The sequence below is a fragment of the Rhinopithecus bieti genome, unplaced genomic scaffold (assembly GCF_001698545.2).
Source record: "Rhinopithecus bieti isolate Rb0 unplaced genomic scaffold, ASM169854v2 scaffold_27611, whole genome shotgun sequence".
Classification (NCBI taxonomy): Eukaryota; Metazoa; Chordata; class Mammalia; order Primates; family Cercopithecidae; genus Rhinopithecus; species Rhinopithecus bieti.
In genome coordinates this window covers 991805-1008203 of record NW_016812730.1, presented here as the reverse complement: position 1 = coordinate 1008203, position 16399 = coordinate 991805, and the positions used below count along the sequence as shown (strand labels likewise).

General features: G+C 38.5%; 1 long non-coding RNA gene across 1 annotated transcript in view; it reads left to right on the top strand.

Annotated features, from left to right (window-relative positions):
• LOC108545138 (uncharacterized) overlaps positions 1-13697 on the top strand; it is a 17418-nt gene extending 3721 nt beyond the window's left edge. Inside the window, exons 2-3 of the long non-coding RNA XR_001890053.1 lie at positions 1391-1486; positions 13353-13697. This is a non-coding gene — a long non-coding RNA (uncharacterized LOC108545138). The remainder of the gene's footprint in view (positions 1-1390; positions 1487-13352) is intronic.
• The last annotated feature ends 2702 nt before the right edge of the window (positions 13698-16399 follow it).

Below are 16399 nucleotides of genomic sequence, written 5' to 3'. Positions count from 1 at the left end.
AAAAAAAAAAAAAAAAAAAAAAAAAGAAATGCAGGTTTATCATAACATTTTCTCACCCTCAAAATATCCTTGCAAAGTTTTTGTTTTTCCCCTTGTTAAAACCTGACATACAGAGAAACGAGAGCGGGGAGTGGAGGAGGGAAGGACAGGACACGAAGGAAAAGGCATAAAACCTTGAAGATGTGATCAGATAAAGCCTTATCATCCTTGTAATTGATATTGCCTCCATTTCATCTGTTTTGTTTCTAAATAGAATTCATTTAAAACGAGAAAAGTTATTTGCCCAAAAGGAGTGTTTCTGCCATTTTACATTTAATCATGATTAAGAAGGAAAGTATCATGTCACCTAAGACAATTTATATAATCATGAGCATACTAGTGTGACTAACCAAGCAAGATGAGGCAAATGATACATATTAAAAGGCCCAAAGGAGGCAACGTGTATTTACCAGTGTCCGTGGGAAATTGAGGGTATTTTTCATTTTTTTTAAGCATATATGATTTGAAACTCCCAGTGTGAAAAGAATAAGAAAATAAGAAATAAGAAAAGCAGTGATACAAAGAAAAGTCCCAATGTGTAAAAGAGTTAAATTTCCAAGTAATCATTTTATTCTACAACCCCTACACTGTTTGGAAACTTTAGAACTCCCCTGTGTATTTAACTTTTTACTTACATTCTATCATGAGCAAATCAACCACTTAATAACAGACAACGGTACTGGAAAGCAGCCAGAGTTTTTAACATTTGCCTATATTAACATTCCACTTAGGATATTATTATTTGCATATCTTACTGGAGATTATTTGAGTTACTCAACTCCTGATACAGGATACAATTTGAAAGCACGGAGTTGATAAGAAGAAAATTACTTATTTTGAGCTTATATATTAATGACTCTATAGAGGTGTCTTGATTTTGTGTATAAATCTAATGAAAATCAGATTATGATATGCTATCAGGCAAAAATCTCTGGACTATATATAAAGCTGATATTTACTGAGAGCCCAGGAGACAGTTGTACATATACCGTAAATCATTAAATTGATTTGAAGTTGAGTGATAAACTGGCTTTAAAAATATATAAACAGTAGTATCTGAGTTGTGATAAACTAATATAAATTTATAAAAGACTGCAAAGTTATATATCAAAATATTAACCGTAATTATCTCTAGGGTCTTAGAAGTAGTTTTTTGTTCTTTTCTCTTTTTAATGTATACTTTATTCTCTCCACATTTGTCAAGGTATGTGTTATTTAAAAAGGAAAATGTATGTGTTTTAAAGATACTCTCAATGATATTTTCATCTTTCTTTGTAAGGACAATTAAACCTTAAATGCATAAAAAGCCTCACACATTTTAAAGTATTTCACATCCATTATCTCATTCCAGGCACACAATATCCTTGGAGGAAGGTATTACGGAGAGTGGACACTCACTTACAGACAAGGAAAATGAAGGCCAGTGGTCAGCCAACTTGCTAAGATGGTAGGGGACATTAAGAGTCAGAGTTGGGGAACAAATTCAAGTTTTGGGGTCCCTATTTCCAACACTTAGATTATATGCGAGTTATGTTACACTGCTGGTTTTCACATCTTTTTAAACTAAATCCATTCTTGTGTCTTAATTTTTATATCTGTTCCTGAATGTAATGCATTTTAAGAAGCAAGCAGATGCTAGGCCAGGTGCCGTGGCTCAGGCCTGTAATCCCAGCACTTTGGGAGGCCAAGGTGGGCGGATCACTTGAGGTAAGAAGTTCGAGACCAACCTGGCCATCATGGTGAAACCCTGTCTCTACTAAAAATATAAAAATTAGCTGGTTGTGGTGGTGGGCACCTGTAATCCCACCTACTTGGGAGGCTGAGGAAGGAGAATCACTTGAACCCAGTAGGCGGAGATTGCAGTGAGCCAAGATCACACTGCACTCCAGCCTGAGCAACAGAGCAAGGCTCTGTCTCAAAAAAAAAAAAAAAAAAAAAAAAAAAAAAAAAAAAAAAATTTAAATAAATAAATAAAACAGAATAAAGCAAGATGCTCAATAAGCATTTGTTAATTAATTTACAGCAATCTTTCCCTCTTTGTGTTTTTTTCTTAACTCATTTATCTATGCAGCTAAACATACTTGCTTAAGAATTGAAGAATAACACTTCAGTCAAATTTTCCTTTATGCTATTTTCTAAAGGTTGAAATTCTGGGGATTTAAAATATGTATACTTTCCTAACTACTCATGCAGTTTTGGAGAAAGGGTATAAGAAAAGACAAACCTGAATATGCATCTAAGCAGTTTATATAGAGCAATGCCTAGAAGGGAGCAAGGGGTACTGCATCAGTGCCCACTCTCCAAGCCTAGTGGATAGTAGAGAGAGGCAGAGGGGAAGGCAGATGTATACTTTCCAGTTCAGCCCCCTTCCCAGTCCAGTCCAGAGTGCAATCAGCAGTCAGGATAAATGGAGTTCCAATGGACAGCCCCAGGGTGCATGGTAGAGAAGGGGAAAAATGAAAAGAGGAATACCCCAGGATGCCAGGATGAAAGGGAAACTACCTAGCTTCAAAGTTTCTTTCCTAGGTGGGCTAATTTGTTGTTTGCATCAGCAGAGTCACTGCTACCATACTGGAAGAAATAAGAAAAAGGTGCCCCTTCTTCCTGTGGACATAGTCTGGAACCAAAGGGTGCAGCTTAGTGAGTAGAGTGGGGGTTGTGTTACAGCCCTGGCTTGTCCCCTGGTCAGGAGATCTCATGCAGTAAGCAACCTGCACAACTGTGTGCTGCAGCCCTGCTCAAGAACTGGAAACATAATCAAGCTGGATCTGCCTCTAACTGGAGGGTATTTTCGACTCCTTGCCAAAAAAGTATCCTTTGGTTGATAAATATACATGCACATACATCTGATGTATTACAGAGACAAAGAGGTGATTTTTAGAGTCCAGAGGTAAATGAGTTATTTCCCTAGTTAAAAGGAAAAATGGATACTCTCATCATGGAGTATTGTAATAATTGAGTAAGATTATATATGTCACGCACAATACCTAGCACTAATCAATCCATAAAATGTTGGTTCACTGCCATTTTCCCTTGGTAATACTGAAACTATTTAGATAAAGCTGCCGTTGCTGGAGTAATTTTTAAAATCCAACTCTTTCTTGCAGTAAATCCCAAAACCTTCCTGTTTCCACATAGGAACAAACTCTATCCCCTCCCCTACACTATCCTCACACCATATGCATTTTAGAGTAGCAGGCCGTCTGCCCTAGACACTGAATCCATGTGGAAGAACTGCAAGTTAGTTTTGTGTGAAATGTTAGAGCAAAACTCAAAGCCAGCTCTGACTTTATATTTTATAATGAAACTAAAATTTGGCCCATGTTTGCAAAAAATGTTGCCAGCATTTGTTATGGGCCTGCGAGCAAAAGATTCCAGATTTGTTGAAAGCCAGGCAGAAGTCAGGCATATCTTCCAAATGTCATTTTGAACACTGACCCTGAAAAAAATGAGCAGAAGTTGATGCACAAGACTGTGCAGGAAAAATGTGCCGAGTCATAATTTCCAATGAACATGGGTCACAGCCCTTCCTGCAGCTCTATCTTAAGTGAACTCCATAGGCAGATGAGCTGTTTCTGAACAGTTATCATGGCCTCTGGTGAGGCAGTACATTTTCTCTTTTCCTATGGCTTTTTAGTTAAAAAATTATCAACGCTTAGAGAATCCACCTGCCATCCTTTGGCTAAGTTAAAAGGCAGTGGTAAGAGGCCAGCCATGCTCTGTTAGTGGTCCCAAACTTGGCATTGATTACTAGGCTGGCATATGATGGCATTGTTTTCAAAATAGCCTTTATCCTATTGCTAAGGTAGCTGCAGCCCTCTCGGAACCTCTGAACCCTGGGATCTCACAAGTAGACAATGACCACCATGGTGTTTATATTTTATTAAATGTCATATAGCCAGATTTTTCTAACCTGATATAACTTTAGCCAGAGACAACTTCTAGAGGATGAAACTCAAGGCAATTATCTAACATGTGGTATAAATGAAAATTTGTACAAATCAGAGAAACACTATTATCAAGACAAGCTTAAGAATGATGGAGGACGTTATACAAAACACAGATCAAATGCTATAATTAAGCAACTGAAATCAGAATGAAAATGCACACAAAAACAACACAAAATGCAGGCATCCTGAAGCTTAGGAAATAAAAAATAGGTTCTTTTCAGGTTGAGAATAAGGTGGGGGACGAGATAACAGAAAACAAGTTAAGACCTTATGTTCCCTTTGCAGTCTTCTGAGTTCTAACAACTTCCCAGCTGAGCATGACAGGTGAGATGAGATCCAGTGAGATGTGCAGGAGAGAGAAAAATAAGGCCCTGGATTTGCCCTTTGACTCTCACCCCATGGTATATTCTCTGCATCTGACCAACATTTTAGTATTCATGAAGATTAGGACACACATGCCTCTTGGCAAACAACTCCAAATCCTGGAATCTCACCTTTCCCCATTCCCATAAGTAAATCAGTAGCCTCTATTGTGATGAAAAACAAACAAACAAACAAAAAACCTCTCAAAAATAAACATATGAATAATCTTAATGACATTTCCCCTCCTTGGAATTTTTGAAGCATTTTATTGGCTCTCAGGATTTCTGATCCTTTATTATGGTCATTGGTATGTGTCTCATCTCCCTTACCATATACCCTGAGCACTAAGTGCAGGACAATTTACTGCCTGGTAATTCACAGATCTAGTAGGGCACCTTGAGTAAAAGAAACATGTCAGCATTTATTCATCTATTCACAATATATCCATATACTTTCCTAAGACCAAAAGTGATACATAATTAAGAACAAAAGGATAGCCATTTGAACTGCAGAAGAGAATAGTTTCAGCATCATTCTGTTTCATCCTGAATGTATCTCCAGATTCATTTTTTCCACAAGTGTAAGAAGAAGGAGCTTTGCTAGAATGCAAGGTACTTTTGCCAGGATACCAGAGTAAAGACAACATGGTCTCTGCCCACCAGAATTTACATAGGGACACAAGAAATCGAGAAAACCATTGCAACAATGTAGAGTTGGGTAGTTTTGTGTACCAGGGTGCAATCATGGCTCACTGCAGCCTTGAACTCCTGGGCTCAAGCAATCCTCCCACCTCAGCCTCCTGAGTAGCTGGGACCACAGGCACAAACCACCATGCCCAGCTAATTTTATTTTATTTTTTTGTAGACACGAGGTCTCACTATGTTGTCCAGGCTGCTCTAGAACTCTTGGGCTCAAGAGATCCACCTGCCTCAGTCTCATGAAGTACTGGGATTACAGGTGTGAGCCACTGTGCCCTGCCTAGTTTTGCTTTAAAAATGATTTAGAAAGAGGGCGACGGTGGGGCTCCAGCAGAGGACTTATCAATTAGCCTCCTCCTGGAAATCCAGAGAACTTTGGGTGCCCAGGGGAGATGTTATCAGAGATGAGGCTGGAGATGCACACAGTCTTCGTGACACATGGTCTTGATGACTTCATGCCAATCAAGTTCAATACTGACTGCCATGCACATGGTAGTTGCTTCCTATTTGCTGCACAAAGCAAAGGTAGGCTGGAACAGACAGCTTTCAAGCTATAAGCTCTTTAACTAGGTAGGCTATGGAAGCATTAACATGGATGACACCTTTTTTAAAGACCCATTCTGCTTCCCAGTTGGCCTTCTTAGGAAAAGGGAATCCCTCCCAAGAAGTAGGCAAGTCCAGGGTAATCTCATTGTACCATCTAGGCCTAAGGGAGACAGTCTACTGAAATATAAGATAGGGACACACAGCATTGTCTGAATTATGTCTGTGCTATTCCCAGGGCCTAGACAATATTTGACACAAAGTAGCCTTCAAGAAAAAATTGTTGAAACAAATGAATGAATCAGGAAAGAACCTAAAACAACAAGCCCAAACATAGACCAGAGGCCACAAAAACTGAAGCAATTCTTTTACCTTCCTTCTTCATATTGAGATTTTCACCACCACCGCCCTAAAAAAAAGTTCCTGGGTTCAATACTTCCTTGACCCTTCCTCTTGGGGTGTATGAGAGGAGGAATCAGAGCTCTCCCTGGATATGGAAGTATGTGCAATAAATTCATTTTTACAGTATGCTCGAAGTTTTGCTGGGAATATACTAGAGAACAGGAGAAAGCGCTTACTTCATTCAACCTTAAGGTTAAAGAAGGTTTCTTGGAAGTGGAGCCATTTGAGCTATTTACATTCCACGAGAACCACAAAGTCTGCCCTTCAGAAGAACTCTGTACTTAAAACATGAAGAGAAAGGCAATGAGAAAGACAACTTCAGGTTTTTCCCCATTAAAAAAAGAAAGAAAGAAAGAAAAAAAAAACAAATAACAACAACAGAATTGTCACAGATATCAAAGACTACTTCCCGGCAACATAATCCTGAGCTTATTTAAAATGCTGGTAGCTTATTCAACAGTTCAAGAGTAAGAAAAAAAATTAAGACAACATCAAATGTGGCTGGGAACACGGATTGAGAATTTAAGTATGCCTGTACGTTTATCGTGAGAGAATGAGAGATACTTTCCCTAGCTCCATCTCAAGGAGAAAGCAAGGCTCTGTGATCTAGATGTCTGAGGCTTGACTCACTCTAAGGGAGAGAGTTTTCAGAAGCTTAGGCTCCCAAAGGAGATAGTTGTATTATTCAAGAGGAAAGCTCAGAAGTTTCTAAAAGATATGACCTTTTTATGCCAGTGGACCTTAAGGCCTCGTCCTATGCAGGGCTACTAACGAGGTGATGGAGGCCTAGGTCTAAATCCTGAAATCTGTAGTCCAGGAAGGATAAAAAATCCCCAGGGCCAAGTGCAGGGTGTGGCACCAGATACACCCTCTTCTCAGGGAGCCTCTGCAGCAGCAAGACCAGAGGCCCTTCGTCAGATTTTCTGAAAGGTATAAGACCCTCTGTTCCCTTGAACAATGAAAGGAAAGTCAGGGGCAAAAATAGACTAGGTTAAATTTCCTACCAGCATTGCAGGGAAGAGGAGGGAATAGAGTCAGATTTATTTGAACAGAAATAAACATTTCCTACTCCCAGAGCTGAGGAGCAAATTTATACCAATTTTACAAGTTTGACTGAAGTTCAAAGTTGCGTTTTAGAAAACAAAATCAAGCTCTTAGGTCTTTGTAAATGAACTGTAGAATGCCACATGCTGCAGGATACCCATATTTACCTCCCACACAGCAAGTCAACTGGAAAACCAGCCAAGCGTGAGAAGTTCACCTGATTTCTAACCTTCCCAGAGCTGGAAGAATGTCTGTCTCAAGCAGTTTCAGTTACTGGACTGAGATGACCCCAGGACTTCCTCCCTTAATAGCCATTTGAAAAGAGGGAGAAAGAAAATCCACTCGCAAAAATCCTCTCCTGGTCAGTCACCCACTTCACATACATAGGATCAAAGCGGCTAATGTTGAAATGAAGCTAATGTTACACATCAGTGTTAAAATTCATGTTTTGTTTTGTTTTATTCACAGAATCTGTTGACAATACACAAGGGTAGCAAGAATTCAATGAGGGCATTTCACTTTTCTAGATAGCAGGCATTCACTGGTTCTTGAATGTTTCATAAGAGGCAGAACTTCTAGCTTATTGTGTTTGAGAAAAAGAAAAGCACTTTTGAATCAAAACAGAGGGGGGTCTGCAAAATGAATACCAATGAAACATGTGCAAGGAAGCACATCCAAGTAGGTTTTGTTATGTCTTATCAGCATTCAGGGGATAGGAGAAAAAAACAAACTGTGTTCAACTGTTAAATCAAGACTTCTTGTCTCCCTGTCTTGCAGTCAATTTGCCAAAAGTCTTTTCTCTTCTCTAATCCTATTTTCCAATATCTCATAACACTAACCTGATTGATCACTTGGTCACATCAGCCAAACTCATTAGGCCAATTAAACAAGACTGTGCGTGAGGGAGAATCCAGCTCAGTGAGCTTTGGCAGTGCCATCACAACTCCACTTCTACACGTTCCTCATAGTCGTATTTCAAGTGCTGTGATCTTGTATGGGTGGTTTCATTTATTAAAGGGGACACATCGCCACTCAGAAGGATTTCTCAGGACACCGAAGGGAAAAAAGTATTAAAAACCAGGACAATCTGACAAAAATAGGATGCCTGTCATCCAAACCCTGAGGCAGCTTGCACACGGTGCCATATTTTAAATATGAAGCAAAAGAGACTCTGTCTTAACAGCCTGGTTCTGTTAGGAGAGTGACTCTCAGAGAGCCCACTTTCCTGGTAAACGTCCAAAGAGCAGCATTGTTCTGAGGGAGGCTCTTAGGGATGCCAGGTGGTCATGTGTGGACATGGACTGAGGGCTTGGACAGGGTCCGAGAGCTCCTGTGTGTGTTCCTGGCCCCGGGTGCTCTGGTGAGAGGCTGAGTCAGCCTGTAAGAAGGAGGGCCTTTCCCTAATTGGTGCCCCAATTAGGACCTTTCCCTAATTGTGCACAGAGGGCACACATTGATGCAATTTTTCTGGATAGGACACATTTCGTTATCTGTAAAAAGGTGCCACATATGCCAGCAGCTTGGAGCCTGGGTAATAAATAGATTGGATAATGATTTATTGTCCAAAAACCTGACAATGTAGAGATAAAAACAGTCACTTTTAGGAAGTCTTTTGAATTTACTTTGACCCTTGAAGGGCCTCTGCCACAACCCTGAGATAATAGAGCTTTTGGAAAAAGCCAACCAGAGATTTGGTCCCAGACTGTTTCCTTCAAGATCTGGTAGGAATTTGGAGAGAAGCAGGGGGAACTGACATGTTTTGTGTCTACAAAGTTAGCACATTTGTGTCTTATTCACTACTGCATTCTTATTATCATGCGCTCAATAAATCTGCATGGTAGAAATGCATTGAAATTCATTTAATTTCCAGCTTGCTCTTGTTTCCAGTAAAAGAGAGATGGTTAAAACCTGTCTTCATTCTTTATATAAATTCGACCTTATGCTGGCTTGGCAAATAAGGCAGCTTTGTGAAAAATTTTCAAAAGCTATTCAATATTACAGGAACTAGAGAGTCTTAGTCCAACCCGCTTAGGTGCAAATGAGACAACAGAGGTCTACAGAGTTCAAGTGACTTATTGTAGGCTACACAACCAGTTGGAGACAAAAACAAGACTAGAACTCAGGACTTCAGGTAAATCCAAAGTCTTTCTTCAATGCTTCTGTGATTTAGAGGGCAGGCACATGTACCTCTAAAATAATGCTTTTCCCTTATGTTAGGTACTGACAGCCTCCCATATGTCAAGATCTTACACCATACCTGTGGCCCCTTTGCAACCACCATTCCCATTTTCCTAGTGCTACCTCTGCCACCACCCAAACAGCTGTACATGCTTGTACTCTATACCACACTTCAGTTCCACAGCATCCATATATATGGACCCACCCAAAAAATACCTATTATAAGCCCATCAGTTTCAAATTTGGGAGGGTATGAGCCATAAAAAGCACAATAAATGATCATTGCAAGACCACAGAGTAGGTAGATGTGTCATATACCATACCTGAACATCGGAAGAGCTAGGCCAGAGAAGCAATAAACCAGGAAGACCCTTGAAGTCATAAGGGAGTGGTCTAGCTTTGCAAATATCATGGATCAGAAATAACAAGAAGATCCACCTCCAGATAGCCATAATGAAACAGAAGAGTCATCTTCAAGAAGTGCTTACCATTGCCTAATTCCATGCTTGTAGAAAGCATTCCAGGGGCTGCAACTAAAGAAAACGGAAATCACCCCCAAAGAGTAGTAGACTCAAGTCAACCAGTGGAACAGCAGTTAAAAAGATATTTGTCTAGGGAGTGATTATAGATTTTCTAAACTCCATTTCTAATAATTGGAGCTGCACATGTGGCTGGTAACTTGATAGAAACGAATACACGAAGGCCATTATAACAGATGGAGCATCGTAGTCAAAAAATAACAAGCCATTTCTTCCTCAGGCAAAAGGAGCCAACTAATTGAATGTGGTGGGAACGTAAAAATTCAGAGCCTCAAGCACATGAAGTCACTTAGACATTTATGGTTTGGGATGAACTTGAAAAATATAATAAAGAAAAATCTACAATGAGCAACAGATTTGTGGGCTTAAAATGTACTTCCATTTGCCCTTAAAAAGCCTTCTGGGAAGAAATTTTCATTATATTTTGGATAACATGATGTTCCATCTTCTGTATCTAGAAAGTGCAAACTGGGCTAACCGGTGATGACGGAAAAGAAAATTGTATTATACCTTGATGTTTTTGTGTTTCTGTTTAGTATTTTCTCAACTGAGATCACTTAGTGCCTTGTATTGATCATCATTTCATATTTATTGAGTGCCAGTGCTCAAAACAACACAAAGAAGATATGATGAAAACTACATCAGCAAAGCGGAGTAGAAGGTAGGGCAATGTTCCAGTAAGTTTGGGTAGTTACCTAAAACCAGAAGCATTTCTATCAGCAGGGTTCTAAGCACAGGTTATTTTTTTTTAATGTCTTGGGATTATGAAGGAGGATAGAAAGGGAGGATCTGGAAGAAGCCTTTGAAAATAGCTGTCTAGAACTGTGTTGATATGGTTTAAACTCTCTAAACCATACTATTCAGCTTATAATAATCAAGACAATTAAGGAATGGGATGTGGGAAGTGACAAGTGACTCCTTGAAAATAAAGGTGGTCTCCAATTTAACTTTAAAAATAATGTGGTATTTGATTATATATAATACAAAGCATAACACACATACTGATTTTTAAGAAGGAAGGAAGGAAGGGAGGGAAGGAAGGAAACAGAGAAAGAGAGAAAGAAAAGAACGAAAGAATGAAAGAAAGAGAAAGGAAAGCAAACGAAAGGAAAGGAAAGGAAAGGAAAGGAAAAGAAAAGAAAAGAAAAGAAAAGAAAAGAAAAGAAAAGAAAAGAAAAGAAAAGAAAAGAGAAAAGAACCCCCGGTGCAGAAGAATTTCAAATAATTTATATACAGTGGACACTTTACCCTCCAGGAGGCAACGCATAATTCCCCACTCTTTAAGTACAGCATGTGTATAGAAACTCATTCTCAAAGAGTACAGTGTGAAAGGGAGGGAAAAAGTAACTTCACAGTGGAGAAATCTGGCAAACACTACCTCAGTCGAGTTACCAACAGGTTACCTCCATCAAACATCAACAGTGAGAAATCACGTTGGTAGGATGCATCCTTGATATGATGTGGTGGCCTTCCTCTCCAAATCCATAATCCCAGTCTACTCATGAGAAAAACATCAGATACATTCCACTTGAGGAATATTCTACAAAATACCTTACCAAAACTCAGTATGTTCAAAAGCAAGGAAATTCTGAAATACTGTCACAGCCCAGAGGATTCTAAGAAGACATACCGAATGTAATGTGTCATCCTGAATGGAATTCTGGAAGAGAAAAAGAATATTAAGTAAAAACTAAGGGAATCTGAGTAAAGTATGAAGTATAGTTAAAATTATTTCATTTATTGTGACAAATACACCATACTAATTTAAGATGCTAACAATAGGAAAAACTGGGTGATGAATTTATGGGAACTCCTTGCTATCTTTTCATGTTTTCTGCATTTTTCTAAAACTACTAAAAGAAAATTTTATTTTAAAAAATAAAAGGGAAGGTGGTTGCGGCAAAGAAACAAACAATAGAAGAGGTGGACATTAAAAGGAAACAGAAGTTGACGTCAAAAGTAGGAGCTCTCATGAATACGGCTGCAATGAACATTCACATGCATGTGTCTTTATGGTAGAATGATTCATACTCCTTTGGGTCTATACCTAATAATGAGATTGCTGGGTCCAATGGTAGTTCTGTTTTCAGCTCTTTGAGGAATCACAGCACTGCTTTTCGCAATGGTTGAACTAATTTACACTCCTACCAACAGTGTATAAGCATTCCCCTTTCTCTGCAACCTCACCAGCATCTATTATTTTTTGACTTTTTAGTAATAGCCATTTCTGATTGCTGTGAGATGGTATTTTATTGTGGTTTCGATTTGCATTTCCCTAATGATCAGCAATATTGAGCTTTTTTTCATATGCTTCTGGGCCACATGTTTGTCTTCCTTTGAAAAGTGTCTGTTCATGTTCTTTGCCCACTTTTAATGGGGTTGTTCGGGGTTTCTGGGAAAAATAAAAGAAATGAAATCAACCTAAATGCCCACCAAAGACAGACCGGATAAATAAAATGTGGTACATATACAACATGGAATACTACCCAGCCATAAGAAAGCACGAGATCATGTCCTTTGCAGGAACATGCATGGAGCTGGAGGCCATTATCCTTAGCAAACTAACACAAGAACAGAAAACCAAATACTGCATGTTTTCACTTATAAGTAGATGCTAAATGATGAGAACACACACACACAAAGAAGGGAAGAACAGACACTGGGGCCTGTTTGAGGGAGGAGGATGGGATGAGGGAGAGAAGCAGAAAAAATAACTATTAAGTACTAGGCTTACTACCTTAGCATCAGCACCATACAATAAACTCCTGTGACAGCAGTTTACCTACATAACAAACCTGCATATGTACCCCTTAACCTAAAATATAAGTTAAGGAAAAAAAAAAAAAAGTAGGAGCTCTCAACCCAGTGGAGTCTTGAATGTTAGCGCTGGGGAAAAAAAAAGTCAAAACCCATCATTAAATGCCAGAGAGAACTGTTTGGAACAATGTGTTAAGAATAGCTGTGAGGTATTCATAGGCACAATTAGCACCTTGACTGACTGGCAGTCAAAAATAAGCCAGCTGTGGGGGAGTGAGCAGGCCAGGGTCATAAACAGTTCCTGCAATGCCTTCGAAATGAGACAAGGCAACCCACAAGAGGAAAATGTTAGGTAAACAGAGGCAGGATTTGTAACAAGAACTCCTGTGTTATGTGTTCTCTCTGGTGTTTCTAATTAAGAGTAAGAGTTGAACCTCATTTTTTCAAAATTATCATTTTGACATTTTTGTCACTTTTACAAAGGCTTTTATGTCTAGATACCACACCCCATGCTGCTCAGTACCTTGAATTTTGCCTGGTAGAAGAGAACTTAAAACCAACTCTGCAACGCTACATCCGATCAGCCTTTAGTTTCAGCTGCAGGTTCTTTATTTGGAGGGGCTGAATCATCCATTTCTCACCTTTCTCACCAGCCAAGTATTTTTAACTTACTGTCAGCTATGCAGTGAACATAGGTCTATAAGGAAAATGTGCATTTTTCACTTTTCTGCTTTCGATTGCTGAATCCAGGAATGTATTACAGAAAAAAAAAAAAAGTTCCGTATTTTATGTAAAAATAATATTGTTTTGTTTAACATTCTTCTCCATTTTTTTTTTAGTGCTCAAAGTGAGTCTTTGCCACTCTAAACAGAGACCACTTCTTACCTGGTGACAGTTTATTTGCACTACCCAAAGTAAAGAAAAACAGTGTGCAGTGGCCTTGACATCTCCAATGGGCTCCACGGAGAGATGAGTTGTAGAGATGGTTGTATCCAACTCCCTATACCAGGAGGATCTGATCCAGAAGCCGAACCTCTGTGTACCTGTCCTGCTAGACCTCAAAATCTGGAACAGGAAAGGGACAAAGCTTAAACTGATGTTTCAGAGCCATTTACACACTGATAAGAAACTCAAAATCACGAAAACAGTTTGTTCCAACATCTAGAAGAAACTGTCAGGTTTACATTGGGCTCTTAGGAGTAAACTAAGAAAATGGAAGTAGGGAGGCCAAGCAATTGGTAGAAGAGAGAGGTGTGTTTCTCATCATGAGCATATGTGGACAGCATAGCAATTAAAATCATTTAAGCAAGACTTTTGCTTCTCTCTCTGTTGTTGTTGTTGCTGTTGTTAGCATGATAAGTAAAGAATAGATTTACTGGTCAGGGCTAGAAAAGAATATGGCAATGACTGGATTTACAGGATGGTGAAATTCAGGTAATACAATTCTATGTGCTTCATTCAAAAACAGAGAGAATAAATTATGCCTTGGAAAAAGGAACACTGGGAAATACCAAGCCAATTAAGATAATGATTAACAGATTTGCTGGCTGAGCACATACTCCATACCCAGAATCAGTGTGCCACAAAACACAGAATAGGGAAATTAAGATGGGGAAAGGTCACCTATAAAAGGTGACCAGAGCAAGATGTTTTGAAGGTATGAAGGCTTGAAGGCAAGCACAGGGGCAGGGTCTGACAGGAGGGAGGGTGACAGTCCATGCAGAAGGAAATAGTTACCCCTTGAGCTATGCAAGATTGAAGAAAACTACGAAGTTTCTGTTCCATCCTCAGAGTCTTTACAGATATTTTATATCTTTACAGATATTTCAGATGGGCAAAACCAAACTCAATTCTGTAACAGAAAAGCAAATAATTATGGTAAACACTTATGTACCAATTGTTCTATGTCAGATACATGTAAATATGTTAACTTATTTAATGTTTATAATAATCCTATGCAGAAGGCACTTTGTTCTCCCTGTTTTACAGAAGAAAACAGAGTTTGGTTGCAAAACCAAACTTAATTCTGTAACAGAAAAGCAAATAATTATGGTAAACACTTATGTACCAATTGTTCTATGTCAGATACACGTAAATATATGAACTTATTTAACGTTTACAATAATCCTATGCAGGAGGGACTTTGTTCACCCTATTTTACAAATGAAAAAACAGACACAAGGAGGTCAAGTGACTTGCCCAGTGTTACACAGCTAATAAGTGTGCTTTCAGCCATTATATGCTGATTCACATCCCAGATAAGCTACCTGCCACCAGACAAGAGCATACATATTCAGCTTATAGCTATGCTGTGACATAAAACAATTAAAATAAACTGTTTGGAGCCACTTTGCTTCTTCATCTTTGTGCCCTCACTCAACCATTCCACAAATACATGAACATATTGAATGCATGCTGTGCACCACGCACTATTATAGGATCTGAGGATACGAAACATTCACATATCCTTGCCTTCCTGAAGCATACATTCTAGTGAGGGACAACAGACAAATAAAATAAATAAGCATCATATGTAATATATTAGATGGCAATAAGTACAGTGGATACAAAGCAGGAAAAAGAGACAGAAATCACAGCTGAAATTTTAAATTTTATATTTCCTAAAGGAGGTGAGGGAGAAAGCCAAGCAGGTATTCAGGGAGAAAGCACTCCAGGGAGAGGAAGCAGCAAACAGAAATATCCTAGGGCCACAAAGGGAGAAAATGTCCAAGGGGATTTTGTGGCTAGAATGGATTTGTCTTTGGTTAAGTCCCTAGGCCAAGTCTCAAAATGTGTTTAATCCCAAATATAAGTAAAGTACAAGCAGTCTTCAAATTATGTATACTTCACATACTGCTCTTCTACTAGAATGATTTCCCTTCATATATCATCCTTCCAGAAATAACTCAAAAGCTACTGACTCCTCCCAGTTTTTTCCTTCATCTCTTGCTAAGAGCAGTACATGTCTTTTCCAAATTCCTTATGGTATTCGCCACTCCCCACCTTGCTTTTGATTATCTTATACATTCATTGAGGACAGAAAGTGGACTTGGTTCATTATTTTATTCTCTACTGACTTTGGCCTTGCTGGTAGTCAATATTCAATAAATGGTTGTTGAAAAGGTTTGAGTGCATGCTTTCTATTGAATTAAACTCCATGTTATATTAATATTACTAACTTCACATCTCTATTTTATTATAGTGAGGAAAGATATTTTAGCCATACTTTCTCAAATTTTTGGTTGCTTAATACAATTTTTTGCCAAAATATTTCAACCCATCAATATGTAAAACTTCAAGCTTATATTTTAAGCTTCAATGATCTTAAAGAGTAACACATTTTCCCACACACCCATAAACTAAAAGAGAAAGATTCATTTCTATGACTTTGCTGTAAATAAGTAAAAATGGCAGATTGCAAAATATCTTTGCTTATGTAATCAAAACATAATAAAGAATAACATTTAAATATCTCAAGTAGAGAGAATATTTTAAATGAAACTGAATTTCTATTTTGCCCAATCTGGCAATGACCAGTGGCTTCTATCCTATGATTTCTTGACTGAAAAATTTATTAGATAGAATGTATTCCTATAAGGAATACTACAAAATCTGACATGGGCTTGTGAAGATAGTATAGTTAATGATTCACTACCACACTGCTTTCAAAAATCAAGAAATACAAAGACAAGGTAAGAGAGTGTAGGACAGAATTTAAAATAATTTCCCCCAAAATTCTCCCTATTCCTCTGATATAGAATGAAGTCAATAATGTCACGGAACTGACTTGAAACTGACCAGGCATCTATTTCAGCTTCATGGTTATTAATGGTTTTAAGAATAGAAAACAAACGTGAAAAACAATGATAGAAACATGTTGGGGAAA